The sequence below is a fragment of the Chroicocephalus ridibundus genome, chromosome 6 (genome assembly GCF_963924245.1).
Source record: "Chroicocephalus ridibundus chromosome 6, bChrRid1.1, whole genome shotgun sequence".
Taxonomy (NCBI): Eukaryota; Metazoa; Chordata; class Aves; order Charadriiformes; family Laridae; genus Chroicocephalus; species Chroicocephalus ridibundus.
In genome coordinates this window covers 33684381-33711604 of record NC_086289.1, presented here as the reverse complement: position 1 = coordinate 33711604, position 27224 = coordinate 33684381, and the positions used below count along the sequence as shown (strand labels likewise).

At 40.4% G+C, this 27224-nt stretch overlaps 1 protein-coding gene across 3 annotated transcripts in view; it reads left to right on the top strand.

The window, feature by feature from the left end:
* RHOBTB1 (Rho related BTB domain containing 1) overlaps window positions 1–27224 on the top strand; it is a 56317-nt gene that overhangs the window by 3131 nt on the left and 25962 nt on the right. For all 3 annotated transcript variants that reach the window (XM_063339590.1, XM_063339591.1, XM_063339592.1), the window contains exon 2: window positions 1569–1667. The gene's annotated coding sequence lies outside the window, so the exon portion shown is untranslated. The remainder of the gene's footprint in view (window positions 1–1568; window positions 1668–27224) is intronic.

The following is a 27224-nucleotide window of genomic DNA, read 5'->3' as shown; positions in this document are numbered from 1 at the left end:
AATTATGAATAAGCTGGTGGAAGGGCTTTGCGTGTCTGTTTTGAGAGTGAGAAGGGTCTTGATATATCTGTGGAGGCCATGCCTGTGGATTTTTAATGAGGGTAAAGCAGAGAAAGGCTGATTGAAATGTACGTGATCTCAGTGAAATAAAAACAGAGAAAGCTCTGAGTTTATAATCAGATAAACCAGATCCCTTTTTTTTTTTTTTTTTTTAAAGGGATGTTCTGAAAGAAGGTGCAAATAACTTCTAATCTTCCATCACTACTGAGGAAACATGTGAACAGTTATGAATGGTACAGGATCACATAAATAGATATGTAAACAGTTTGAGAGCACTGTGTGTGCTAATGTGGCTATTTGATTCATTATTTGGCATTTTGTTTCATCGTGGGATAAGGCTGTAGGGCTCACAAAGGGAGCCATATGTGGAGGCTGTAAGGGCCTGCCTTGGAGAAAGTCAGGGTGAAGACAATAGAAAAGATGGTGAGAAGATTCTCAACAGTCATAGCTGCATGAAGCATGGCAGTTAAGGAAGACAGATATGATCTTTGCCACTAAAATGCTTATGGATAAGTAGCAAAGATGCTTCTAGGGAAGGGAAGGACTTCTAGAGGGATATAAAGATCATGCCTCTAGCTCTAGTGTGAATTCCAGTGGCTTGCTTATTCCAGAAAGGTGGAATGATGTGTTACTTCATTTTCTATGTTCACCCTCACTGTTGTCTTCTGCAAGGTATCTACAGAAGGTGGGATTTTCTGTGAGAAACTAAATTCAGTCCTAAATTCAACTCTGAAATGTTGCTGATAATGAGGGAGAAATGCCTAGAAAAGCTAAGCAGGCTGCTCGTCTCTTCAGCTGAAAAATCTGCATTTCACACCTGCTTTTCAAGCTAGCATGAAACCTTGGAAAGCTACTTGTCTCACTGAGCATTGCTCTTAGGGCAGCATCCGAGGTGAAATCAATGTTGCTCCCACCTTAGGTTCTTGGAAAACCTCAGCCTTGCTCCTGGATGGGAACCAAGCCACAGTAATGCAGGCATTTACCAAATCTAACAAAGCACTTCCATAACTAATTAGGACCAAAGGTGGAAGCAACACAGAAGTCCCAGTTCACATGTCATCAGGCTGTCAGCTCATATTTTAGAGTCTTGTCACCTTCTTGAAAGTGGGCCTAAAACCCCTCCTCAGAGTCTGTTAGCTGACCTATGAAGAGCTGGTTAACTGAGATACAGAGTGTTTGTTTCTGACATGCAAGGTGATTTTTTTTTTTTTTTTTTTAAATCTAAATCCAGAGGAAAATTATTCAAGAACAAGCTTTATTTGACAGAGCTATGTCAATCTTCAGTTATACTCAAACGGTCATCTATAAACCCATGATTTTTTCAGTGCATTGGAGTGAATGGTTAGTATTTACTTGCTTGAAACTTTGAAAGACTGTTTTGTTGACCAAACAGACCTGTTTTACAATATGAAATGGATCATAAGAGATGTCTTTGGTATTGCATGTGCTGTAATACTAGGTTGAAAATACTGTGTTTTATTCTCTTTTTTTTTTTTTTTCTTTCCTAGGAGAGCCACATTAAAAGAAAGGCAAGAAATATCTTTAATGGAATTCTGCTTTTGATCAAGCTGTTAAAAATGGATATGAACATTATTTTCTGCTGTGAGGTAAGTATTCCCAGAGAGAAATTTAAAGGGGGGAAAAAAAAAAAAAGAAAAACTGACTCATTTCACTTAACGTTGCCTGTCACAACTGCTGTTCTGTCCAGCAACTTTTGGTCAGGTATTTTAAAATTATAGCATCTGTGACTTGGAGAACTTTGTACTGGAAGTCTTAACTGAAAAGTCCTAGAATTAATCCTTTCCCTTACAGGATTAGCCAGCTTTGTTCTGATATTCCAGTAGATAAAAACAAACGTATAAAGGACCTGCATTGTTGCAGAGTTAGTGTAATGGGCGGCTTCTGCACTTAGTAGCTTTTGACCCAATGTCAAGCTTTTCTTCAAAGCATCAAAGAAACGGAAGCTGCTAAGTCTAGTTTTCAAGAGTGAATACTTACACAGACTAACTGCAGATGCAGGAAATGAGTGAGATCCTGGGATGAAGAAAGAGTTTGTACAACAAATATGCAGGTACTCTTTTATGCAACCAGGCAGCTTTCTCTGTTCCTGCTCTGTGCAGCCTAGGGAAGAGGTGGGGCTGTTGCCAGCCTGACTTACAGGTGCATATTAACAATACTCTTGCCAAGTCCCATATACAGATCTTCACTGGTTCATACAATAAGCATGTGAGTCAGTAAAACCAAATACATCTCCCCACTTTAGGATCACAGGAAAATTCAGGTTGTAAGGAACCTCAGGAAGTCACATAGTCCAGTCTCCTGTTCAAATTTTTGAGAAGTTGGTGAAATTAGGTTATTTTCACTTATTGGCCTTCCCAATCTGTTATATGTTCAGAAGCATTAGCAAAAAGTGAACTTATGTCTTGCCGTATGTATTAAATGTACATTACAATAATGTAGATAGGAACTTAACATGCTACTAAAATTTGTCAGAAGGGAAGATATTTTAATTAAAAGAGGATTGTCAAGAATGGTGTGCTTCTCTGAACAAAGGAAACAATAAGTCTCTGATGTATTCACTTCTTGCAAGTACAAATGGAACCTGTGTAGGTCATCTAACACAGTGACACACTGCCAATATTTTCAAGACAGGTTCCCTGCAAGAATGAGCCCCTTCCCAGGCATCTCTAGGGAATCTATTTATTTTCTTTCTCATGTAAGCAAAACTGCTTTCTCATAATAAAGGGAAGGGAAGTGAACACATTGTTTATCCTGCCTGATACATGTTACTGAAACATTTCCTCTGAAGTATAAATATTTGTTCATGGGAAAACATAGTGACAATGTGAATAAAAATAAGCATCTTGTCAGGAAGCTTAAGGAGCAATCTCTCCCCCGGGGCTCTCAAAGTAAACACAAACGAAGAGCTCCCCCCCTATCGTTATGTACTACCAAACAGAACATTTTGTGAGCCCTAGGTATAACTACTTCAGTGTTTTGGCAGGGAGGGTCACAAAAAGAAGGGGTTAATGCTGTCGGAAGAAAGATTTCAGCATTCAGAGCCTGATAGGAGGGTCATTCAAGTGAAGAGACACTTTGGATTTATGCTTATCTTAATGTGCTTTGAATTGATCCCTCAAAATCGGTAATTTAATAGCTTTAATAGTTACATTAGTAATTTAATGAGCCCCCTCCGGCACATCATCAAAGACAAACATATACTTTGTGAACAAAAATAGAACTCATTTTCTAGGTAATGCAGTTCCCAAAAGCCAGTATATAATATTACACGTATGCAAGTTGTGATGCTGTGAATTATTTAATATACACTAAGAGTGATCTCAGCATCACAAAGTACTTATTAAGGCAAATGGCACACCTAAGAACCCCAATATCTCTCTTCACCTTTGCTCCCACTGTAAAGTCTCACTGCCTAGCCTGATTTTCTCTCTCTAAATGAATTTCTGGGTAACACACATAGCTTATGTAATAAAGTTACAGAATAATGTTCTCAAAAAATAAATTCTGTGAACTCTCTGTTTCCACACCAGCTTCTGTTGCTTCTGTGATTGTGTCTCACTTCTTGAAGAGAACATATCTGCAGGTCTGGACAAAAGTTAACTTACATGTTGTCATGTTCTTGAGTCAAAAAATGCTACATCTGTGGAAGGCACCTCTTTGTAGAGATGTTATTTGCTCCTTAATAGCCTGGTCACAGCTTATTTGCTTATGGACTTCTGTGTCACTTGAGGCATTATGAGACGAGTAGTAGTAAATTTAGCTCTCTGGTTAAAGAAGCTACTGCTCTCTTAGAGATTACTTTCTCCACAGTCAGTGGTATAAAATGGGTACGTATGTGCTAGCCAGTACAGCACAGAGTCTGGCAATTTAATTTAGCTGACAATTCTGATAGGTAAAACCCAAGAGAGGGATGTGTGTGAAATAGTAACCTTCAGAAGAATTAATGTGGCAGACTTTAAATTTTAAAACTGCTTGAGCTAGTTCTTCACAAGCTTATGATTGCTTGTGACTAGAGATAGGAAAATTGAGGGACTGCTGCATGTCTGTGGTTGAGGTGTGGGGGGAAGGGGCAGTGTTGCTGTTTGTTGCTTTTAATCCTTGTAATTAAATTTATGTTCTCTAGCACTATCTATCACAGACTGTTGAAATCCTTTACTAAGCACATTTCTAACTTCATCAGGGGATTTCCTGTGCTTTTGATAAAGGAGAATAAATGATTCTCACAACACCTATGCAGAATCAGAAAACAATTCTTTGTTGTTGTTACATGGGAAACAAAGAAAGAAATGATGCAGTTCTGAAATGTCTGTTAATTTAGGGAGTTTAAGCAACAAGGTACCCCACACAAGAAATGTAAGTTGCGATATAAAAGCAATGGTGTCATCCCAGAGCATCCTCTTGCCAACTGAAATAACCTGTGTCTCACACTTTTGGAAGCAAGGCCCTAGCAGTCTCAAGATGAGGATTTGCAGCTAAAAACGTATTTAGTATGCTAATGGTACTGAGTTTTAGATACTTGCTTATTTTTACTACTTGATCAGTGGTGAAACGCGCTTCTACCTGAGCTCCTAAATGATCTGGAGTTCCAATAATTGTCCTGAGCAATAGGTACCGTTTACACCTGAGACATGTATATGTTGTGGTCTGTATAAGTATCCACCTTTCAGTTACTGATTTATGACTATTGCTTAACAATTGAACTCCTTGTATCTGAAATAGAAGAGCCAAATTTAAGTTTTCAACTGTCATATGTGCTTAGGCATATATGTAGATTATTGGTCTCTAAATAAAGAGGAACGATTCAAAAAATACTTCCCAGTCTTCTAAGGAAAATACCTGTGGGTCAGGCTTTTCTTGAGGCAATGCAACTGTCTCCATTGGAATTTCTCCACAGGTGAATTTGGTTCTTTTAATCTTCCTTTCTTTGTGTGTTTGCAACAGTGGTTCCCACTGGCAACTCTATAATTAAGGAACTCTCAACATTTCTCTTACAATAACAGTACAATAGTGTTTTAGCTGTAGTTCTGAATTCCAGCTAGAAGCCTAATGTAAAAAATACGTGCTGTTCACCTATTTTAAACTGGAATGGCAGAGAGGTGTTTATCTTCTGTAACAGATACAGTTTTACAAAATTTTTTAGGCAGTTGCCTCTGTAAATAATTCATACTTTTTCCTGCAAAAATATTTTGTAGATGAGTTGGAGGAGGCATTCAGTTCACTTGAGGCTTCTATAATGCTACAAAATGCACCCTACTCTAGCACCTTTGCCAACAGGTATGGGAGCAAATAAGATTAATACCTTTGTAGTTCTCTTCTACCCTTACCCAGGAAGAGGACTCTTGGCCTGACTTAGAAAAGACTGTAAAAGGTTCTTTAAAAATAAAAAGCTGCAGGCCTTGCTACTTTATTGTAAAAGGAAAAAAAAACCCTGTTAGTAGAATTCATGGTGCTTTGGCAATAGGACTTCCAAGCAATGACTGCATGAGAAATTTCAAGGCACTGGAATATTTTGATTTTGTTAAAGCTCCCTAATGCCTGATTAACTTCAAAACCACTGCTGGTAGTTCTGGTTTGTTTTTAATTTCATGAAGGTGAATTCTGCTCTTGACATATTTAAATGCTGCAGTTATCTGTTTGTATATGTGTAATTGGAAAGTAATGTCTATTTCTCCATACTTTGGAAATCGCACAGTATACAGAGTACCTTGAATTCTTTAAACTCTCTGTCTTTTGCCTAATCTGTATTTCGAGCCTGTAACAATACTTTGACAGCTCCTGAAGGTAATATGTTCCACACCCTCGGTGAAAACTGCATATATGTGCGAGAAAGATGTACTTTCATGGTTGATGGCTTTTGACTGGTAGCATTAAAAAAAGAACAGAATCCTTTTTGGTAACTACTCCTAATAAACATAATTTGAGAAAGGCTCATCAAAAACCCTGCAGTGAAACATGCAAATTGCCTTCATTCCCTGCTTCTTAAACTTCAAATCACTTGTGTGCATTCACTTGTATGGGACACTTGTGTGCATTCCTCTGCAATTTCTGCAATTATTGTTATCCTTCAGCTACACAGTCTTGCTAGAATTCATAGAAAGTCTTTCAGGGGAAGAAAGATGTCCATCAGAACCAACCCTGGTAATATTCTTTCTGCATATGGTCTAAGGCCTCGACTCATTGGGTAAACAAAGAAGTGGTAACTGGATTTGCTTAGATGTAAATAAGTAAACCACTAAAACAGATGAGCAATGTTTGGATAGTAGAAACCTTGTGTTGATGTAATCCAGTCTAACCTAGTGAATTTAAGTTTGTGTTGCAAAAGTGCAGTCTTTGCAAGGCAATCTGTGTTACTGTAACTACATCATGTCATTAAACTGGTGTAAATGATTGTAAGAGGCACAAGGTCTTACCTTGTCTTTCAAAAAAATGTATGGTTCAGAAGTAGAGAATGTGCAGAATGTAGCAGGAGTTTCAGACTTTGAATTTGGATCTTGAATGATTAAAGGCAGAGTGTTGCTACTGTGCAGAATCACACTATTCAAAATAAATGAAGAATTGTACTGTAATCTCTGGGGGGAAAATTATAATCCAAACCAGTACATTCTTTGAGCAATTTAGTGGAAAAAATATTAAAATAGTAAGTGTTTCATTCAGTGCTGGTTTGTTTACGCTCCTTTGTTACATGTCTTCATCTTTCAAATACAGGCAAGTTGCAACTAATTCTATGGACTTTTTCTTCTTGAATTATCGTCATGAATAGAAGACTGTAGGAGTCAATTGAAGCTTTTCCCCATCAGTTTCAATAGGATTTATATCAGGCTCTTAAGCCATAACCAGGGTCTTTACTTTCATGTCTAGCTAACTACAGGACAGAGGTGTTGAGGAGTAAATTGTAGTTAACAAGGCTGTTTCTCAAAGATTAATGATGGTGAGATTAAGCTGCCCTTGATTCTACCGTTTAATCCTGCTCTGTTGGTTTGGCACCCTGTAAAGATCAGAATATGGCTGTTGGCTGCTGTTCTTGTATATAAGCAGTGATTCAGAGACCAATAACACTAGTCTTTGGCAACTGTGAAAAAGGGGAGAAAATCTACCTTGCTTCTCTTCCCCTCACCATCCTTACCCTACACCTTCCAGTTTCTGTGATTAGAGATCTTTATTCAAGACTTGTCCTCTTGATCTCTCAATAGCACCAGTATAACTCAGAGTAGTAATAGCCTGTAGTTGCAGAGATCTCTATTTATGTATTGCTCCTGTAGAATTTATGCAATCTTTGACCAGTATTTCAGCTTCTAAAATTTGGTCTACATTTTATATGCTTCTGCATCCAAAGCCACTAGACTTTTAATACATTATGTGATTTTTTTACAAGCCTCAAAAGGCAGGGAGAGCATTTATAATGCTTTAAAGAATGAGAGCTGATCTATTTATATATGGCTTTCAAAGCTCAATCACTCAGATCAAAAGTGAGAAGCAAAGACTGTTTGCCATTGAAAATCTCTTGTAGTATAAAGGGGTTCCAAGATATCACTGTCTCTTTGAAACTCAGTACTCAGACAGAAGTGCATTTTGACTGATCTATGTAGAGGAGGGACAGAGACTGACAGCCAGCCAGAAGGTCAGACAGACAGAAAAGATTCCCCAGTTGACTGTTTGCTATGATACTCATTTCATTCCCCAAAGAAGTTCTTTCCATTCCATTAGCACCTGATTAGATGGCAGAAATGTTTTAAGAAACTCTTAAGAGTTATGCAGATGCCAGCACTACAGGTGAGATAAATGGATAACATAGTACAGACATTAAATCAGCTCTTCAAGGTTAGGATTTGCTCCTGGGATTAGGATTTCTTATATGTGTGAATGTTGCTCTGTGAAGTGGTAATAAAGAGTTATTCTGGGCTGAAAATGTATTTCTGGTATGTCTCAGTCTGCGAAGAGAGACAGTAGGTAGGGACAGAATTCTCAAGAAGTTAGAACCTCTCGTATTAGTCAACCTTTCACAACTGCATTAAGAATAGCATTACCCTTAATTTTGGTTAGTGAGCGTTATAAAATACAACACTCCAATAGATTGCCATAGAGGGAGATTTTAAGATGAATATCCGCTACCTTGGAAAACCCCTTAAATACTGGAAATAGCTGATAAAGCAGGCATGCTATGGTGAGTTGGGAAAAAGTCTTATGACACTTTGGTGCAATCAATTCCAGTTTCGTTCCCTTGCTAAACAGCAAAAAGACATGTATTCAAGAAGGAATCCCCTGCTAGATAGTTCTTCCCATTTAGCTTCTGTTTGGAACAGTTTTTATAAGCTGATTAAATCTTTCTTACCCATGTTGTAGTTCTGAGGATCTAGAAGCAGAGAATATAGCAAATACAAGCTGTTGCAAACTTGGTACCATTAACAAAAATTACAGATCTAATACAAAACTGTGCTGTACAACAAATTCTTAATGTAGCCTTGTCTTCTCTGGTTTGTGAACCCAGCGAGCCATAACTCTGCCACTTCTTCCCTTGGGGACCCTTACATAACTGCTCAGCTGTTTGTCTTGCTGTTCTGCACGTTAAGCCAAAATTTTTTTTTGATTAATTGTATCCTGGTACACCAAACTTTGCAAACTGGGACTATTCAAATGAATCCACTCCCTTGTAAGACCAGACTATGCAGCCTGTAGAAAAAGAAGTACGGCAGCAAAAGCAGTAACAGAGTTTTGTAAGGTTTCATGAGACTACGACAGTGCAAGTGAACAGGCTGCGATATACCTGAGTCAGCAGAGCACCCTTCCAGCAACAAAGACTAACCACATACTGGGCTGCATTAGGACAAGCGTAGCAAGGTCGTCAATGGCAGTGATTATTCCCCTCTACTCAGCACTTGTGAGGCTGCATCTGAAGTACTATGTCCAGTTTCAGGTTTTACAGTATTGAAGATTGATAGACATCCTGAAGAGAGTGCAATGAAGGGTCACTAATATGGTTAGGGGACTGAAATGCAAGATGTACACAGAGAGACCAAGGAAGCTGTTTATGTGGTCTAGAGAACAAAAGGCGAAGAGGGCATCTAATTCCTATCTCAGATACTTAACAAGGGGTTATAGGGGAAACTAGACTGTTCTCACAGTTGAACAACAAAAGGACAAGAGGCAGAAGTCACAAGTAGCAGCAAGGTAAATTCTCACTGAGTGTAAAGAAAAACATTTTCATAGTGAATGGCTAAGCAATGGAATAGGCAGGTTGGAGACTGTGAGCTTACCATCCTTGCTGGTATTCAAACCCAAATGGATGAAGCACTGAGTGACCTGATACAGCTTTGAAGTTAGCTGTGGACTGAAGAGAAGGTTGGGCTAGGTGACCTCCGGAGGCCCCTTCCTACCTAGATTGTGATTCTGTCATAGGGTGAGGTGGGGAAAGCAGGGTCTTATAGTTAACAGGTTAAATATGGAAGTGGGGAAAGGCAAAAGCCAACATGGTTTAGTGGGAGGTGTCCCTGCCAATGGCAGGGGGGTTGGAACTGGATGATCTTTAAGGTCCCTTCCAACCCAAACCATTCTGTGATCCTACATGTGATTAGACTAAAAACTAAAGCATTATTGAAATATAAGTCTCTGAATAAGTGGTAGGTATCTAATTTTTATTCCAAATTATAAGTATTGGCATTTTTCTTCTCTAGATAGTCCTTTTCTTGTTTACCCAGCTGTCTAAAATGTATGCATATATTAAGCATTTTATATCCCTCTGCTAGTGAAAAAGAATGTGGAAATACAATTCATAAGGCAAACAACTGGTGCTATATATCATTCATAGAATGTTCTAATAAAATCTGGTGCATTGCAGGCTTCTTAAGTGATGATGGTCTTGCACTATATTTAGCATTCTGTGAATAACTGGAAAAAAAAAAAAAACAAATAAATGCACAGTGGTCTGTTAGAGTGTCTAATGCACACAGTGAAGACATCATCGTACACATTACATGTCTCCATCTCTGAGAATTGAGACAATTGTGTGGGATAGTGTGAAAAGGGATGCAACTGACCTAATCAATTTGCACAGTTGGCTAAGAATAGATGTTGACATCACTAAATAGAAGCACCTTATGTCAAACGCTAAACTCTGTCCTTATTACACCGAAGAGAAAAAAGGACTGCGTACAATATATAATAGTTTTGAAAAGAAAAATAATTGTGAATGCATAAGCGTTTGGCATGAGTACATTATAGTTCTGAATGCAAACCCATTAATACAAAAATTGTATTGACAGAAAATGACTTGAATTTTATTTCAATGTGTATAGAATATGCATTTACATAGGTTTTTTTCAAGGCATTTATTCTCTTTATGAATTTTTTATAGATGAAATCTAATGGAATATATACTAATCCATTACAGAAGTAGTTAGAAATTATTTTGATCTACCCACATAATTAAAGCCTCTAAGCCTAATTTTGGGGAAAAAGTAGATTTCAATGACAGGAGCTGGGTAATTCTGGTATTTTAGTTCACGTGTTGCCAGTTGGCTAAGACTAAGTATATGACATACAATGGGTGGATGGTGAAGTCCATAACTGAAGTACCACGTCTCCTTATTTTGGTTGTACATCATTCATTCATGTTCTTTTGTATTGTTGAAAGCTGGTTTCATGGACTGTAGAGACTCTGTGAGATTGCCATATGCAACAGGGAGCCCATATGGGATATTTTAACTCACTTTGTTTTACTTAATTCCTTGTGCATTTCCACTAACAATCTTTTAATTTTAACATGCTCTTAAAGTCTTCTAATATGAAGGGCCCCTGCATACAGGGTTAAGGGAGAGCGAGGAACTCTAGTTTGCCCTGTATTATTGAGGTTTGGTTTTGGACTGTCGCAGGCTGCCTCTGCAACACCAGATCCGCCCTCTCTCAGTGCACGCTCAAGCCCGGTCCTGTAACTGTCCAAGCTGGCTCTTGTCAATGTGTGTAACTTGTCTTAGAAAACTGCCTTTATGCTTGGGTGTTGCTCCCTAAAACAGAGGGGAAATAATCTCAGTTGTCCTGAATTAAAAGCTTGAGCGGGTCCTCAGAGGGAGCAAGAGGCCACATCACTAGACTATATTTTATTTTCTTTTTTAAGCAGGATTCTGCGATAGACCCTACCTAGATCTCTAATACAGAAAAGAACCCCTTCCTTCCACATGACCTCAAGTCTGGATGGGTCTGGGATGTAGACTTTTTCAGAAGGCTGGTAAACAGTAATATGAAAACTAAACCACAGACTTACCATGCTTAGACTACCATTTTTCTGCAGATACAGCAGACTTAGGTTATGATGGGGTAGTAAGAAGCATGAGCCAGTCCATTTCCTCCTCTTCCAGAAGAGTTTTGACAAAGCAGCTGGGGTAAATGCTTGTAGTCCTCTCTTCCCACGCCTCCTGTTATCCTTGGCTAGAATTTTTTCAACCTATCTACTCCTGAGTCCTTCTCTGGTGTTTCAGGAGTGCAGAGGATGGAAGGGCCTGAGGGCACTGAGCTTCAGCATTTCTGAGCTGCTAAAAAGCTCCCTAAGGAGTTCTGCTAATACCGCATGTTGGAAGAGCCTCTGAAGTTAAACTAACTCTCCAGATCCAGAAGTAGAAAGGTTATTTGTAAATTCAGTTACGGTTTATGCACAACTCATGTTCTCTCCTGGTGTTTTTCAATCATCTGAGAAATATATTCTCAAAAACAAAAGGTTAATTTAGCCCCAGAGTAATAAATAAGCTGTTGGAGCATATGGGAATATACCTTTACATTTGCACTTCCAAATACATTTTGTGATTTAGCAAAACTAAAATAATTCTAAGTAGAATTCTCCATGGGTGTGAATGCATTTTTAAATTATTATTCTATTTTTTATGCAGTTTTTTTCTAAGTTGTATGATAGTGTTAAAAGCATATAATGGAGATGCAATGATTGGGCACACTTGGCAGCCCGTAATCATGTTTTGGAAAGCTGTATGGACTTGGCAAAAGCAGACTCTGTAGTTAAATGCTAGCCATGGTCCAATGCCATGTCCTTTGGGATTGCTTGTAGAGATGGAACTTGTTTCCTTCTCCGTTTCCCTCTAGCTGTTATTCTCTCCTGAAAACAAACAAATAAAAAAGAAAAATACAAGCTGGCTACCTGAAATACTTAAATATCTAATTGAGTAAAGCTTTACCACTCATATATTTTTAATGCTTATGCAAAGCCAGTAGGAATACTTGTGGTTTATTACTGTGCTTTCTTGTATCAAAGCCTAGAAATTGTTGGTTGCTCTACACCCTATTAGAGATCCATTCCAGCCACTTCTCAAGGTGTGTCACTCAAGTTTATGGTCAAAACTAGTCTTTTTTTAAAAATTTGGGAAAATGTAAATACAGTTCAATAGGATCATGTGTCAGAGAACAGCGAGCTTCTAGCTGTCCTAGGTTTTTGTTTTGTATTATGCTGGAAAAGCTGCAATCTGAATTATATAAGTTACATGTTTGTCGTAGGAAAGCACTGAATGGTAAAAGTTGCTGTAAATGGTCACTAAAATGGAAACTACATAGTAGTATGTAGCTGTTTCCACAGCTGCAGAAGCCTTCAGGCTCTGGGTACCCTTTGATGAAAGAGAACAAAAGGGAGAAACTTAAGACCTTTGCTTTTTCCACATCAAAAGCAAAACCCTGTTTCTCTCTTTCCCATTTTAACCACCTGACTAATCTTTGTCATTGCTGTATTCTGCTAAATTTACTGTTATGCACTAAAAATAGCACTTTCTCCCTCTTCCTGCCCTCTTCCTTTATTCCTGTAGAAAAGCTCTGTAACAAGCTTGCAAGCTTATCTAAAGGGGTTTTTTATTGCAGTCCAGTACTTCTTGAGTCAGTATTAGTGCAAGTCTGGTTGCTTTATATCAGTTTTCTCCCACATGATGCTAACTTATCTGTTATGGCAATAACATTCGCTCTGCAGCAGGGATAGTCTAAGTGAGTTAATAGAGACATGGGGTTCTAGTTCTGTGATTTGTCTTCAGAAGGTGATCATTTAGACTGTAAAACAAAAGTACCAATGTGAAGTTAAGATCTGCCATAGTGAAACAGTCCAGTAAAATGAATACCCTTTTTTAGCACCCCGCTTTGCTCAGCCCCCTGAATTAAGTGGGATGAACCTGGGCCTTATTGTTTTCCTGAAAGTTGCGTGTCCTAGAAACAAGTGAATACACAGGGATTGTTATTCTTGCGTAGAATGAAAGATTTTAGCCCTAGCCCTCATTTGTGGAGAAAAAATAGTTCATGTAGAGCTTGAACCTTAAGAAATGGAAGGTAATTATACTATTCACTTTAAATCTGTAGATTATAGGATTTGACGCTTATTTAGTTTTTGTTGCCTCATTATCAGTTTGATATTTCTTTGATTGCAAGAAGATGTCTGAGTGAGAGTTGTTTTAGTTTCTGATGCATTTATCTTGTTCATCCAAACTCTGTGCAAAGCTAGGAAAATAACACTTAATATTTGCAATAGTGCATGGTGTTCTTCTGCACCTAATAGCCTCCTGTGAGATGAAGTTGCAAACTGTAATTTTTCCTGATGTAGATGTACTCAATTGAAAATTGTTGCAGCTTGACCTGGTTAATGGGAAGTTTGACTTTTGGGTATTTGAAAAATGTAAGTAATCAACTAAATGCAGTTGGATGCCGTTAATATGTTATTGGTACTATTAAGTGTTACTGGAAGTGGTGCTTTTAATTTATAACATGTTTTCAAAAAATGGCTGCAATACTGCAATGTGTGAGTCCAGGTTGCTCTAAGAGAATAATTTCTTTCTGACAGTCACAACTACAACTATGTCAAAAAAGTTCCCTTCCCATGCCCTTCACTGCACTAAAGGATTGGTTGCATTTTTTGTTGATGTCAAGTGATAAATAGAAGAGTCGGAGAGCAGTGTTTTAGCAGGGAGCCTGCTCTGGGTTGTGAGCACTTTTCCCAGTTACAGACAGGGCCTGGAGCCGTTTTCACTAGTTAGAAATCTCCAAGTCTAGATTGTCAGTTTAAGAGCTGGGGGAGGGAGGATGGTTTAATTGTGCGTGTCTGTTTTACATGAAGGGTTCAAATATTAGTGAAAACGGAGAGAATTTCAAATCATAACAGCAGCACCTGTGCTAAGAAATTGCACACCCTGTTTAGGGGGTTATCCAGGGAGGCCTTTGTGTTGTTTATGCACACGCAGCATGTATAGAGTGTGTATAAATACATGTGTTTGGGTGTATTCACTTATTTCTGATTAGTTTCGGGCCCGACCTTTTCCCGTACGAGGCCGTGGCCGAAAGCCACCCCACCTTGCCGGTGCCGGGATGGAGAAGGAGGGTGAGCCCCTGCCTTGCTCCCTGCTTGTGCTGCCGCCCGGTTGCCGTGAGCCGGTCCGAGCAGAGGCGGCGGGCGCGGCTCCAGCCGCCGCCCCTTTACGCGCGGCCCCGGTTTCATGAATGAAATCCAATCGCCGCGCTATAAATAGAACCGGGGCTGCAGACGTCACAGCGCGCGCGGCTCCCGCCGTTCCTGCCGCCGCCAGAGTCAGCGCCGCGGGGCGGGCCGGGGCGGGCGGGGAGCCCGCTGCGGGGCCGGGCGGGCAGAGCGGCGCCGGCGGCATGCTGCCTCCCTGCCGGGTCAGGCTGGCTCCTGCCGCTGCCCCGCCGCCGTAAGGAGCAGCGGGAACGGGGCGCGACGGCGGCTGCCACCACCCCCACTCCCGTCCCGCCGGGGCCGGGGGGCCAGCCCCGCTGCCTGCACCCCGGCTGCCGGGGCACCCCGCCCTCCCGGGTAGGTCCCGCGTCGCCCGGGCGCGATCGTGCTCCGACCTGCCGGCTGCGTGTGCGGGGCCGGGTGGGGCTGGCAGCCAGCGGCTCCGCAGGGCGCGGGTGGCGGCGCCCTGCGCGTCCCGTCCCCCCGCAGGTGCGCTCTCGCCTCGTCGGGAGAGGGAGAGCGAGGGGGAGGCATCCTCCCCCGAGGACAGAGAGGGCTGAGTCCTGGATGAAGCAGATCTGTCTGGCTTCCTCTTCCAGCGAGGCCACATGGCGCAAGGCAAAGATAGAGGGATACGATGTGTACGGGAAGCAGAAACCTCCTGGCGCTTGGTACTTACGAGTGTCATTTACTAAAAACCTGAACGATTTCTTTCTCCCTCTTTTTTTTCCGCCTTCTTTCCCCCTGCTGTGTCTGTGGAGTCTGTTGTGGGTTGCTGTGACAACAGCAGGAGGTTGCTGTGGGGTCCTGCAGCACACAGATTGTCAGGTGTCTGTGTCGGGACCTGGCTGGGGGCCATAGAAAGGGGCTGAGAGACAAACAGTAGTAGACTTTAATTTGTTAAGTCAACCTTTAGTGTGTATTGTGGCATCCAACATCTAGAGCAAAGAGAAATCAGTCACTGGACAGAGGTGGACTAGTCGGGGAGCTCCGAGTTGCCTGCTATTGATGAAGGCACTACTCAGGCTTCTGAAGGCAGCAATATACCTGTTTAAAAAATGACAATAATAAAAGAAAGCCCTTGAAGCTCTGCATATGGTCACAGCAAGAGCAAGGAAGTGATGCCAGAATATTCTCAATGACTTTGTTCATCCTCAGTTTGTGTACTATTTCAGGACACACAGCTGACTCAAAGCCAAATGTTCAGCTTGAGCTGTAATAGAAGCTGAGGTGGAAATCAGTTTGTTAGTGTGCTCGAGGGGAGTTCTTAAGCTACTGGTTCTTTCTAGGCAAAAATAAAGCATGTGGGGAGAAAAACACCATTGTTAGGACTACGTTAAAGAGTTGCCATATGACTGCTCAGTGTAAGTAGCAATTGAATGGCACGTATTTATGTACGGGCTGTATTTTGGGATTGGGAATCACAGAACATGGAAACAGAACAGCTTAATTTCTTTTCAATATTTTTGAGGTCCTCAAAATATATACTATATATATACTATATATTATATACTAATAACAGAGGGGGGAAAAAGCCCACTTGGTGAGTTCAATATTTATATTAGGGTTCTTTATCTAAGTGACATAATACTTAAGGAGCATAAGATCTGGGGCAGGCTCAGATGCATTATCCAAGAAGAAATAAACATCAATTGTAGCTCTAGGGAGCTTTCTGAAACTCCTGCCGTTTTAAAACTCCAAGCTTCACAAATACTGTACAGCATTAGGCTGAGAGGAAGAGCTGATCACTTGACCAGTAAATCCCGATGTTTGATTCTTTGCTAATACATTTTGTTCTCTGGAAAAATGCTTAAGTCCTGCATCCAGATGTTGCCCTGTGCTGAAGGAGATGAAAGGACAGAGAAGCCTTGAATTAGGAGAAGCAAAGGAGCAACAGGTGTTTGACACATTCCTCCCTTGCTCCTATCTATCCTGCCAGGAAAGTATGCAAATGTTGTAGAACGAAGTATGTACTTGGGAGGCAGGGAAAGGAAGGGCTGAGCAGTCCTTGCTGCGTACGGCAGACTTGCAGAGCAGCTCATAGCAAGGCTAGTCAGACTGGTGTTAATGTACCCTCAGATCGTATATTGGATTTCCATAAAAGACCTCAAAATCTTGTGCTGAAGGAGTGAATGGTGGCATGGTGCGTGGGCTAGAATTGGTGCAGCCTGCAGTACGTGTAGTGATAGTTGGGTCCTTTGTTACTAGGGGTAGGTTCATGAAATAAAAGTACAGATTCTTTTTGATTCCCATCCAACACTATTCCACTTTTCTGTTTTCCTCTCCTTTCTGTCTGATATGAAAGACACAAGATGGCAATTTCTCTCTTAGTTTTTAATTCTTTTTTTTTTTTTGCAAATGAGTCTCTGTGTGGCACTAAACATTACAAGTAAACTTCACATATATTCTCCTCCTGCACAATTCTGTTAATGTCGCTCGATTTGCATTTGAGACATAAATGTACAACTTGATGCAAGATCTGAAAGTAGCATTTATCTGAAGTCTGCTATCCTGAAGTCTCTGGGGGGTTTTTACCTGCTGTCATTATGAGGTCTCGCTCTCCTTGTGTAGTTTCCTTGTAGCAATCACATGTGTGAGTGAATAAAATCACAAATAATATCTTTTTAACATCACTGATTAACAAAGAGGAGAATGCATGAGAAATGCCACATAAAGTTCAAGAAACAAGAGCCTGATTCTGTCTTTCGGAAGGAAAGCAAGCACAGAAAGTGAACTCAACAGCTCTCTGTGCTAGAAGGTCACCAGTGTGTCTGGAATATTTTTGTTTGTAGCTCTAGCAAAACTTGGTAAATATTTTCCCCACAGAAATGCGCAAAAGTTGGGAGAATGCCTTGTTTGGTGGTGGTTGTTGTTTGGGTTTTTTCCTTCTGTCCTGTTGAGAACACTGTTCAGAATAATGTCCTTATCAAACAGACCATACAATGTCAACACCTGTCTTTATAAATGGGTAAAATCAGTAATAGCCTATGCTACAGTATGGATAGTTTAATGCTGTACAAGCTTCTGATGCCCTTAATTACGTAAGAGTAATATCAGGGATTTCATGGAGTTTATTACCATGAAAACCAGTAGTGTTGAATCAGGTGTTTCCAGTGATCCTTCTCCCTTTAATCTCGAGTTTTACATATGTTATCCTAGATACTCTTGAGCATTGCGGTCACTGAGGATTCAGTTGCAGCTTTGCCCCAGTTACGTTGATCCAAATAACACACCAGGAGCCAGAGCATCTGATGTTCTGTCTACATTAGTGGGTTGTGTGATGCTGTAGCAGGGGATCTGGGTATGAAATAGTTAGTGGTGAGGACCCAATGTCACACTGCTTGCATTTCAAGGACAAAGGATGTTGCTTCAGATTACCTTTAATCTGGTCCTCTGAACTGAACACTCGCTCATTAGTGGTGAGTGGCACATCTTTCACTTCAGATTCATCTGAAAGAAATTCAGTTTGTGCACTCTATGACTGCACCTGATGTGAACCAAAGCATGGTAAGTGGTGATGACTGGAATATTTGCTTCAAAAATGTGTTCTTGATCTGAATTAAAATGCTAGTAGAGGTGCAACTTTAATCTGCTTTTACAGTGCAATGTTTTGTTGCAGAAGGAGGACTAACCTAAGGACTCAGTGCCCAGTGGCATTTTATGGGTGGCTGCTTTATAAAGTACCAGCTGTTTTGTGATGGTTATCACCATCAATGTGTATTGTCCATTCTTCACTTACTTTGGTTCTCAGCCACTTCTTTTAATGTCAGCCAAAGTTAATTTCAGTTTGTGATGATATGACAGATTATTATGCACAGCAATGCCAGATCTTGGTCACTGCCTAGTCCCCTGCATCTGCTGTGGTCATCTCTGGTAAATGGAAAGAGGAGTCAGTTGTAGCCAGAATCCTAACAAAATGCATCTGCAAAGCCAAAGTGCGAGCCGTAAATCAGTCATGTACCAGCTATGGATGCCTCTTTCCAGGGGAAGGTCAGTGTGTTTACCCTTCCTCACACAGAAACGTAGAATGGTTTGGGTTGGAAGGGACCTTAAAGATCATCTAGTTCCAACCCCCCTGCCATGGGCAGGGACACCTTCCACTAGACTAGGTTGCTCCAAGTCCCATTCAACCTGGCCTTGAACACTTCCAGGGATGGGGCCTCCATGACTTCCTTGGGCAACCTGTTCCAGTGTTTCACCATCCCCACAGTGAAGAACTTCTTCCTAATATCTAATCTAAATCTGCTGTCTTTCAGTTTAAAACTGTTACCCCTCATCCTGTTGCTCCACTCCCTGATAAAGAGTCCTTCCCCATCTTTTCTGTAGACCCCCTTTAGGTACTGGAAGGCTGCTCTAAGGTCTCCCTGGACCCTTCTCTTCTCCAACCTCAACTCTTGGCCTGTCTTCATAGCAGAGGTGCTCCAGCCCTCTTATCATCTTTGTGGCCCTCCTCTGGACTTGCTCCAACAGGTCCATGTCCTTCTTATGTTGGAGGCTCCAGAGCTGGATGCAGAACTCCAGGTAGGATCTCACCAGAGCAGAGTAGAGGGGCAGAATCACCTCCCTCAACCTGCTCGCCACGCTTCTTTTGATGCATCCCAGGATGCTGTGGCTTTCTGAGCTGCAGGCGCACATTGCTGGCTCAAGTCCTTCTCCTCAGGGCTGCCCTCAATCCATTCTTCATCCAGCCTGTATTTGTTCTTGGGATTGCTCTGACCCACATGCAGGACCTTGCACTTGGCCTGGTTGACCTTCATGAGGTTTTCACAGGCCCACCTCTCAAGCCTGTCCAGGTCCCTCTGGATGGCATCCCTTCCCTCCAGTGTGTCGACCACTCCACACAGCTTGGTGTCATTGGCAAACTTGCTGAGGGTGCACTTAATCCCACTGTCCATGTTGCCAACAAAGATGTTAAACAGTGCCAGTCCCAGTACCAATCCCTGAAGAACACTCATCACTGATCTCCACTTGGACATTGAGCTGTTGACTCCAACTCTTTAAGTGCCATCATCCAGCCAATTCCTTATCCACCGAGTGGTCCATCTGTCAAATCCACGTCTCTCCAATTTAGAGACCAGAATGTCACACGGGACAGTGTCAAGTGCTTTGCACAAGTCCAGGTAGATGATATCAGTTGCTCTTCCTTTATCCCCCGATGCTGTAACCCCATCATAGAAGGCCACCAGATTTATCAGGCATGAATTGCCCTTAGTGAAGCCATGTTGGCTGTCACCGATCACCTCCTTGAAGCCATTTTGTCTGTCATCGATCACCTCCTTATTTTCCATGTGCCTTAGCATAGTTTCCAGAAGGATCTGCTCCATGATCTTGCTGGGCACAGAGGTGAGACTGACTGGCCTGTAGTTGCCCAGGTTTTCCTTTTTTCCCTTTTTGAAAGTGGGGGCTATGTTTCCCCTTTTACAGTCACCCAGAACTTCACTGAACTGCGGTGACTTCTCAAATATGATGGCTAGTGGCTTAGCAACTTCATCTGTCAGTTCCCTCAGGACCTGCGAATATATCTCATCAGGTCCCATGGATTTGTGCACTTGGAGGTTCCTTAGATGGTCTCGAACCTTATCTTCTCCTCAGTGGGCAGTTCTCCATTCTCACAGTCCCTTCCTTTGCTTTCTGCAACCTGGGTGGTGTGGCTAGAGCACTTGCCGGTGAAGACTGAGGCAAATACATCGTTGAGTACCTCAGCCTTCTCCATATCCTGGGTGACCAGGTCTCCCGTTTCCTTCTGGAGAGGGCCCACATTTTCCCTCATCTTCCTTCCTTCCATCCATCCATCTGGCACAGCAAGAAAGAAGAAACAAAAGAAGCTGCAAGGGCCTGCTCTGGGTTGCAGTCTGTTCTTGAAGTAGACTCTGAAGAACTGGTGAGGGGGAGGGATGGTGGAGTTGCGGGCTTTCCCACCATATAGCAAGTACTCATCCCAGATTCTCACACACGAGGTTCTGAAACAGTTAAATGTCCTCCACCTGCTGTATGGATTAATTTCTAGAGAGATGATCTCATCACAAAGGATATCGCAAGGTATGTCACAGGTCAAAATAATACCTAAGCTGCTCAGTGTAATCAGCTTGTTGATTTCTCCTCTTCAGTTCTTCCAGAACTTGTCGGAAAATTGACACAGTTCAAGTGTAATGCTGAGCTTTGCATTTGGATCTCTATTTGGTCTGATAGACTGTGAGTGTGTATAACATAGAGAGGTCCTTGTGGACTACATATTTCAGGAGGCTCAAGAGAATCACTTATTGTACCTAAGATGGGATGTTTTCATGCTCAGCTATTGACCTTCAGGGCAGGCTGTCTTATATAGTAATGTGGAAAAGAATTTGTATTTTGCTAGTACCTCTGATTTTTGGTCGTCTAAGGAAGTGCTCATTCTTACTGATCGAAAGGTGTTGTGTCATCACAGAGGTAGGCTGAGTTTGACAAAGGGTCCTAATAACTAGCCTTTAGAAACAAACAAATCTGTAGTCAAGCATGCTGTGAAAGAGTGGACTGCACGCTTCTGATAGTACTAGCCAGTTTCTACAGAGAGGTTGTGGCGATGATTGGACTGAGAAGTTTTCTAGGTAAACATAGAGGCATCTGTTCTGTCTTCAACTTTACATCTTCATTAGAGGCTGTTCTTTTCTTTTCTGTTTGTGTCCATGGTAAATTTTTTGCTCCCTTCTTTTAAATTTGAGGGGTGGAGCAGGAATTAGGGCAGCTGAATGGAGGTTTCTAAAAACTTTTTTCTTCCAGCAGGTAATACAAAGTTAAGGGGTAACATCCGGGATTAAATCTAATGCTTGTTGGCCAAAAGCTATCATGAAAGAAGCTGGTTCAGGCAGGCCAAGTGGAGTCTGTCTTGATGATAACCTCAGCACTTACCTTCTCCAGCTGTATCAAATTTTAGCAGCGTTCTGTGAGATTTATTTCTTTGTTGATACTTGCCCTAAGCTGAAACACCCCAACTATCCCAGAATGACTGAAAAAGGGTAGAACCAGGTTCCGCCCTTGTGGAAGATAAAGGCATTCCTGCTGACCTGCACTTGCCTTTTGTGGGCAGCAACAGCCACGGTTATCTCATTTATCACCTCATGCAGTGAAGCAATGTTTCAGTCAGCTACTCTTCTCTTTCTACCTATGGTAGATCCAAGGGTCTCATGGTTGAGATCAGGTTATCTTTAGAATATAAGGGCTTTTCTCCATTCCCAGTCCATTGGCTGTATCTGTTGTTCTCTTCTGTCGATGGGCCAGGTAGGGCAAGTAGTTGATAAATCCCAGAGCTAATCTTGAAATTTTTTCCTCTTTTGTCAGTCTCTTCAGTCTTTCCATGTAAACTGCCAGAAATTTAAATAATGGCAATAGGGCAATGCTTCATCCTGGATGAGAATCTAGCCTGATATGCAACATTGCCCGTCTTTGTCCTCTGTTGACCTTGTGATCTGATCCCACCTTAAGTCTTATTACCCTTTGTCGCCCGCTGGCTCTTTGATGCTGACAAGGAATAGTTTTTCAAGAAATCTCCCCATCGGTCCTCCTGCAATTTAATAAAATACTAATATTAATTTATACCTTGTGAAAAATGTTTTCTGATAGTCTTTTAACAGCTAGTATAGTTTATCTGTTATTTGATGACAAGTTATGATTTATTTCACAAATATACTTGCTGGGGACCTAAATTCATTGATTAAATTGAGCCAAACCACAAAATAGCCTTTTGGCCCGTATCCTATCCCGAAACCAGAGCTGTCTGTGAATTCTATGCTCTTGCACAAATGAACAGTAAGTCCCCCTGCTTTTTCCCCTGGCATGTGTGTGTTAATCCATTAAGATTCTGAAACAACACATGGAAGGTTATATATTGAGAATGAACGTTTCACACGCTTGTTCTGGCTCAGGTGCTCTTTGGTCCTTGCCAGCGTGCTGGTGCCTGGGGATTCTGCAGTGTAAGGTAGTGACTTCAGTCCCTGAAGAACTTAGCATTTTGCATCTCCTTTTCCAGTTTCCATGGCTGCAAGCAGTAATTTTGTAACTTGGGGATAGAGGTAAGAGTATTGCGTAGTCTTATAAATTTTTTTTATACTCCTTTTGATACGTTATTGCATAACGGCTCTCTGAAGGAGTCACTCCAAAACTATACTCAAAAATACATCTCCAGAATAGATTGAAATCTGGAGTACCTATAAATGCTCTTTCACAGAGTTTCAAAAGAATGTGGTTTTCAAGGATGTTGATAGTCTTACTACCTTACTGGTGGCCTGAATTTTTCAAATAATTCCCACTCATGCCATTCATATTAAGTGGTGGTAGTTTGGTGTCTCTTTCCATTGGATTCCTTTAAGAAAATTGTGACATTGTTATTGTGGTTTTCAACCTGTTTGTTTGAAGGACTTCCTGGTTTCCATGTTTAGTCAGCTTACTTGAGACAGGTTGGAATTATTATTTTTTTTTCCCGTGGAATAACTTAAAGGAAGACTTTACTGAGCAGGCAAGGTTCTTACATACTGTCACTCTGAACCTTCAGCTGACAGGTTGCTCTTAACACAAGAGTTAAGTAACATCCTTGCTTTTTTTCATGCTAAGAGGTGCTACCTCAGTCTTAGGGATGTGTTCAAGTACTGAGCTAAGAAGTAAATGCCTGCAGGATCATTCCATAATCACTGATTAATGTAGACATTCTTAGTGATTTGTTTGTGGTGTTTTGATGAAAAGGGTTGATAATTAGCTACTGCTCTTGGAAAAAAAATCTTGTTTATGTTTTGTATATGCTAAGTGATGATTTAAAATACCTGGAAATTTCAAAATGGGCAGTTAGTTGCATAGGCAGGGAGATCCATAGGAGTGGATTCCTGATCCTGCACTGGGAACTCACTGTTGGGTTTGTATCTTCATCCACTTTCTTTCCTAAGAGAAAAATGCAATTATAGCTTTAAATATATTAAACTGCATTCTTAAAACAAGTTCATGGTTAGGATCTGGTTATCTTTTGTATATAAATACCCCTGCATTCATACATAGAGAGAGAGATTGTGTGTGTCTATTGTGTTTAATCTGTGTACGGTAGACTAGATAATCAAGTGATATGCTGCTTCTATGTATCTTTTGGAAAATTTCTCTAGAAAGGCAGTGTTTCATTACTGAGGCTGACTAGCCAGAAGGATCTGCATGCTATGGCAACCACAACTGTTTTTTAGTGATAATAATAACAACTCATTCAGCAATGAGGAAAAACTATACAAAAACCCAAGCACCCTACAGCAATTTGAGGTGAAGCAACAAAGAAAGAAATCAGTGACCGTAACCATCTGCAAGCCATAGTTCAGAACAGTAACCTTATACTTCTTTGGAAAAAAATCAGCTTTATTTGGAATAGTTCTTTTCTGGTAATCAAGCGAATTAATTAAATGGCTTTATCTTAGATCGTGAGTCTACTCACATCTGATTTTTGGCTGCCTCTGTCTCCTCTTCATCTGCAAACAATCACAGGTGACAATGTAAAGATAGAAACATTTTAAGAGATTTTTGAGATCCTGTGTTATTCTTGTGGGTATCTTTTTTCATTTCCATCCATCTGCTCATCTTTCTTTAGAACTAGATTAAGCTGCTGAATCTTTCACTGCTTTCTTTTGGGAACAGCCATATTTGATCAGATCTTTCCCCTAGTAGGTTTCTCACTGCTCTGCTTTGATGGCCTTTCTGTCTTTCTTTGGCTTTTTTGGCAGTGTCTTCTCTGAGACTGGTCACATTTCCAGTGACTTTCCCCTTACTTTACCCTATTTTGTTTTGATGGTATTGCGGGTTGCAGGTTGGTTTTAGCAAGTTTTTCATTGGTCTTGGAATTTTATGCTGATTTTTATTTTTTTTTAATTAAGCTCTATATACACTGGTTTGCTCTTGTCTAACCAGTTTTGTTTCAGTTCCAGTTGGTCTTCCCAGATGTCACCAGACTTTTAGAGCTCAATCTAGATTTTTTTTTTTATATTTAAGTAAGTTTTGTAAATAAATGGTTAGCATTTTTAATCAGTGTGATTACATAATAGGTTTAGCACAAGCTTAACCTAGAGGCTACCTTAAAAAAACTGACTGTGGCTATATTTTTAAGATCTTGTACATATTCCTGGCTTTAATCGTTCCCGTAGCCAGAAGGCCTCTGGCTACGTTTGTAAGAATTTAATCCACACATTTTGCTAATTGTTTATACTGTAATTTGTTGTTAGCATCTGTTTTTATTTGACGTCTCTAGTTATCTGTCCAGGCTTCTGTCTGTCAGTCTCTTCAGGAGCTACTTCTGGTTTAATCCCTTTCTGAAAACTAGTGAACAATATTAAAATTACCTGCATTTTTAATACATATATATATATAGACACACACACATTGGAGTGGATTTAAGAACTTTCCTTAACATAGCCACAAAGCTCTAGTTTTGCTTTTATTCCCAGTTTATTTTAATCTCTGTCCTGTGCAGTATTGAGTCACGCTAAAAATATCTTCATTAGACTGCCATTGATCTACAACAGGGCATTTGGGTATGCTGTGCCTGAGTTCTGTGGTAACTTTGCTTTAATTTAGTAAGTATATCAGAAATTTTAAAAGTAATATTTTTTAAGTTTTATTTTCATGTGTTCCTTCTATAGGATTCTCAAATAATTGCATTGATTTCTCTTACTTTTATTTAAATTTGCCTATTAATTTTAAACTTGCTTTGTTATCCTCTTGGAGATTTTTTTTTAGATTCCAGACTCTGTACTTAATACATATTTTGTGACTGACTGAAGTGCATTTTTGAAGAACTACCATTTAAGAACTTTTGAAGAATTTTAAAATCAGATTGTTATACAAAAACCTCAGCTAATCTGTGTAACAACATTTTAATGGAATATTGGGTTGGAAGAAAAATTGGTTTGGCATCTCTCTGCTTGGTAGTTTAAAACCAACCAGACACACTGGCTAGCCACTCTTCTTCATTTTGTTTTCCAGCCTTGTAAACATTTCCACATTCCATCTGTGATGTCTAGTCCATGCATGAATAAAATATGAAGTAATTTAATACCACATATTATGTCAGGGGGTTGCTGTTTATTCTCAGACTTGAAATGAAACTGTTTTAGATCACATACTGAAACCTTTTGGGTTTTTCCTACTCATTCAGGTTCCTGCCTTTGAGGCCATGGTAGTCAAATATGTCTCATTCCCTGTAATGCGGAAAAAATATATTGGTTTTTGTACTTTTATTTATATCATGACTGTGCTCTTGAAAAGGATGTGGAGGAGGAAAGAGGAGTTAGCTGTCATTTCTGTTCTTGTATTTGGACTCATGAAATGGTGCAGAGCCCATGGGCCATCGCAGGTATCAGTCTCATGGGAGTTTGCATCCAACATGCAGCTGTGGTTGGATCGCAGAGAGGTAACTGGAAGTCTCTCTAGTTCTTTACCTTAAGACTAGTAACCTTTTAGGATGCAGGTTACAACTCAGATGAAGGGATAAAGGCAATATCTTAATAGCTCTGTTCCCTTATCAACTAAAACCTCTGTGCCAGCATAGGTTGGTATCACAAGGCCTTTAGGGTTTACATGCAGTGGATATTGTGCACGTAAGTTTGAACCCATGTTATTTGCTCTACATTTGGCAGATTGCAAAACTCTAGTTGCGCAACCATCTAGTTGTGCCAGGATGAAGTGTTTCTGGGAACATGTTTCAGTCTAGTGCAGGACAACTCTCTTAAAATGCTGTCTATGTGGTCCCTAGCTCCTCCCATCCACATGTAAATAAAGCTTGTAACTGTACCTTAGCCATTATAGCTATTAGCATGCAGTCTGTGCTCTAAATTGTAGCTAAATGGGTAACATTTAGTTCTAACATTGACTTTGGTTTCTTGGTTTACATCACTTTAAATAATGAAGGAATGGTGTTAAAATTAGTGTTTGGCTAGTAATTACTACACATACTTTTTCTTAAATCAGAACATAGTGCCTATGACAGTCAAAAAAGGACACCAGAACAGCTTGTATCTATCTTATTATTCTAAACAGCTTGACAGTTAATATATATTCTATACTTATGTGTGAATGAGATGTGAACATTAAAAAAGTTATTAAAACAAATCGTTAGGTTTCTTTATCTGTAGTGCTTTCTTCTCAGGAAAAAGGACACCATTACTCCAGATGATGACCTGTGTTTTGTCAATTAAATAGCTGTAGGTGTCCTTGCTGAAATAATTACTAGGCAAGCCTTCCTGAACGTGTTTGTGCCTTGCATTTTCCTTTTTCTCCCTCCTTGATTATAATTCCATGGCAGAGACCAGATTGCTCAGCAGACTACTAGACATTAGAAAACCAAAATCCAATATATCAAACTATGATCCCACATTCCTTTATCTGTAAATCCCACATTCCTTTATATGAAAATGACAGACTGTAGTAAACATGCAGGAGTTGTTTTTAGTTTTTCAAATATCTAGTTTTTCCAGCTTACATTCATATCCAGACATTTGTTCAATATGTTGCCATAGAATATTTAATTTAAGTAAATATTTTCAATAATAACTTTCCATGAGTATCACATCTTCAAAAATCTCCTTCTCCTCACTTTCCACTATCATGTGAAAAAGACTTTGTAGATACAGATAAGCATACTTGCAAGTTCCTGCTGGGCTGTTTGGTTTCATGGTTTAGTCCATGATGCGTACAAACTTCTCCTTGGAAAATT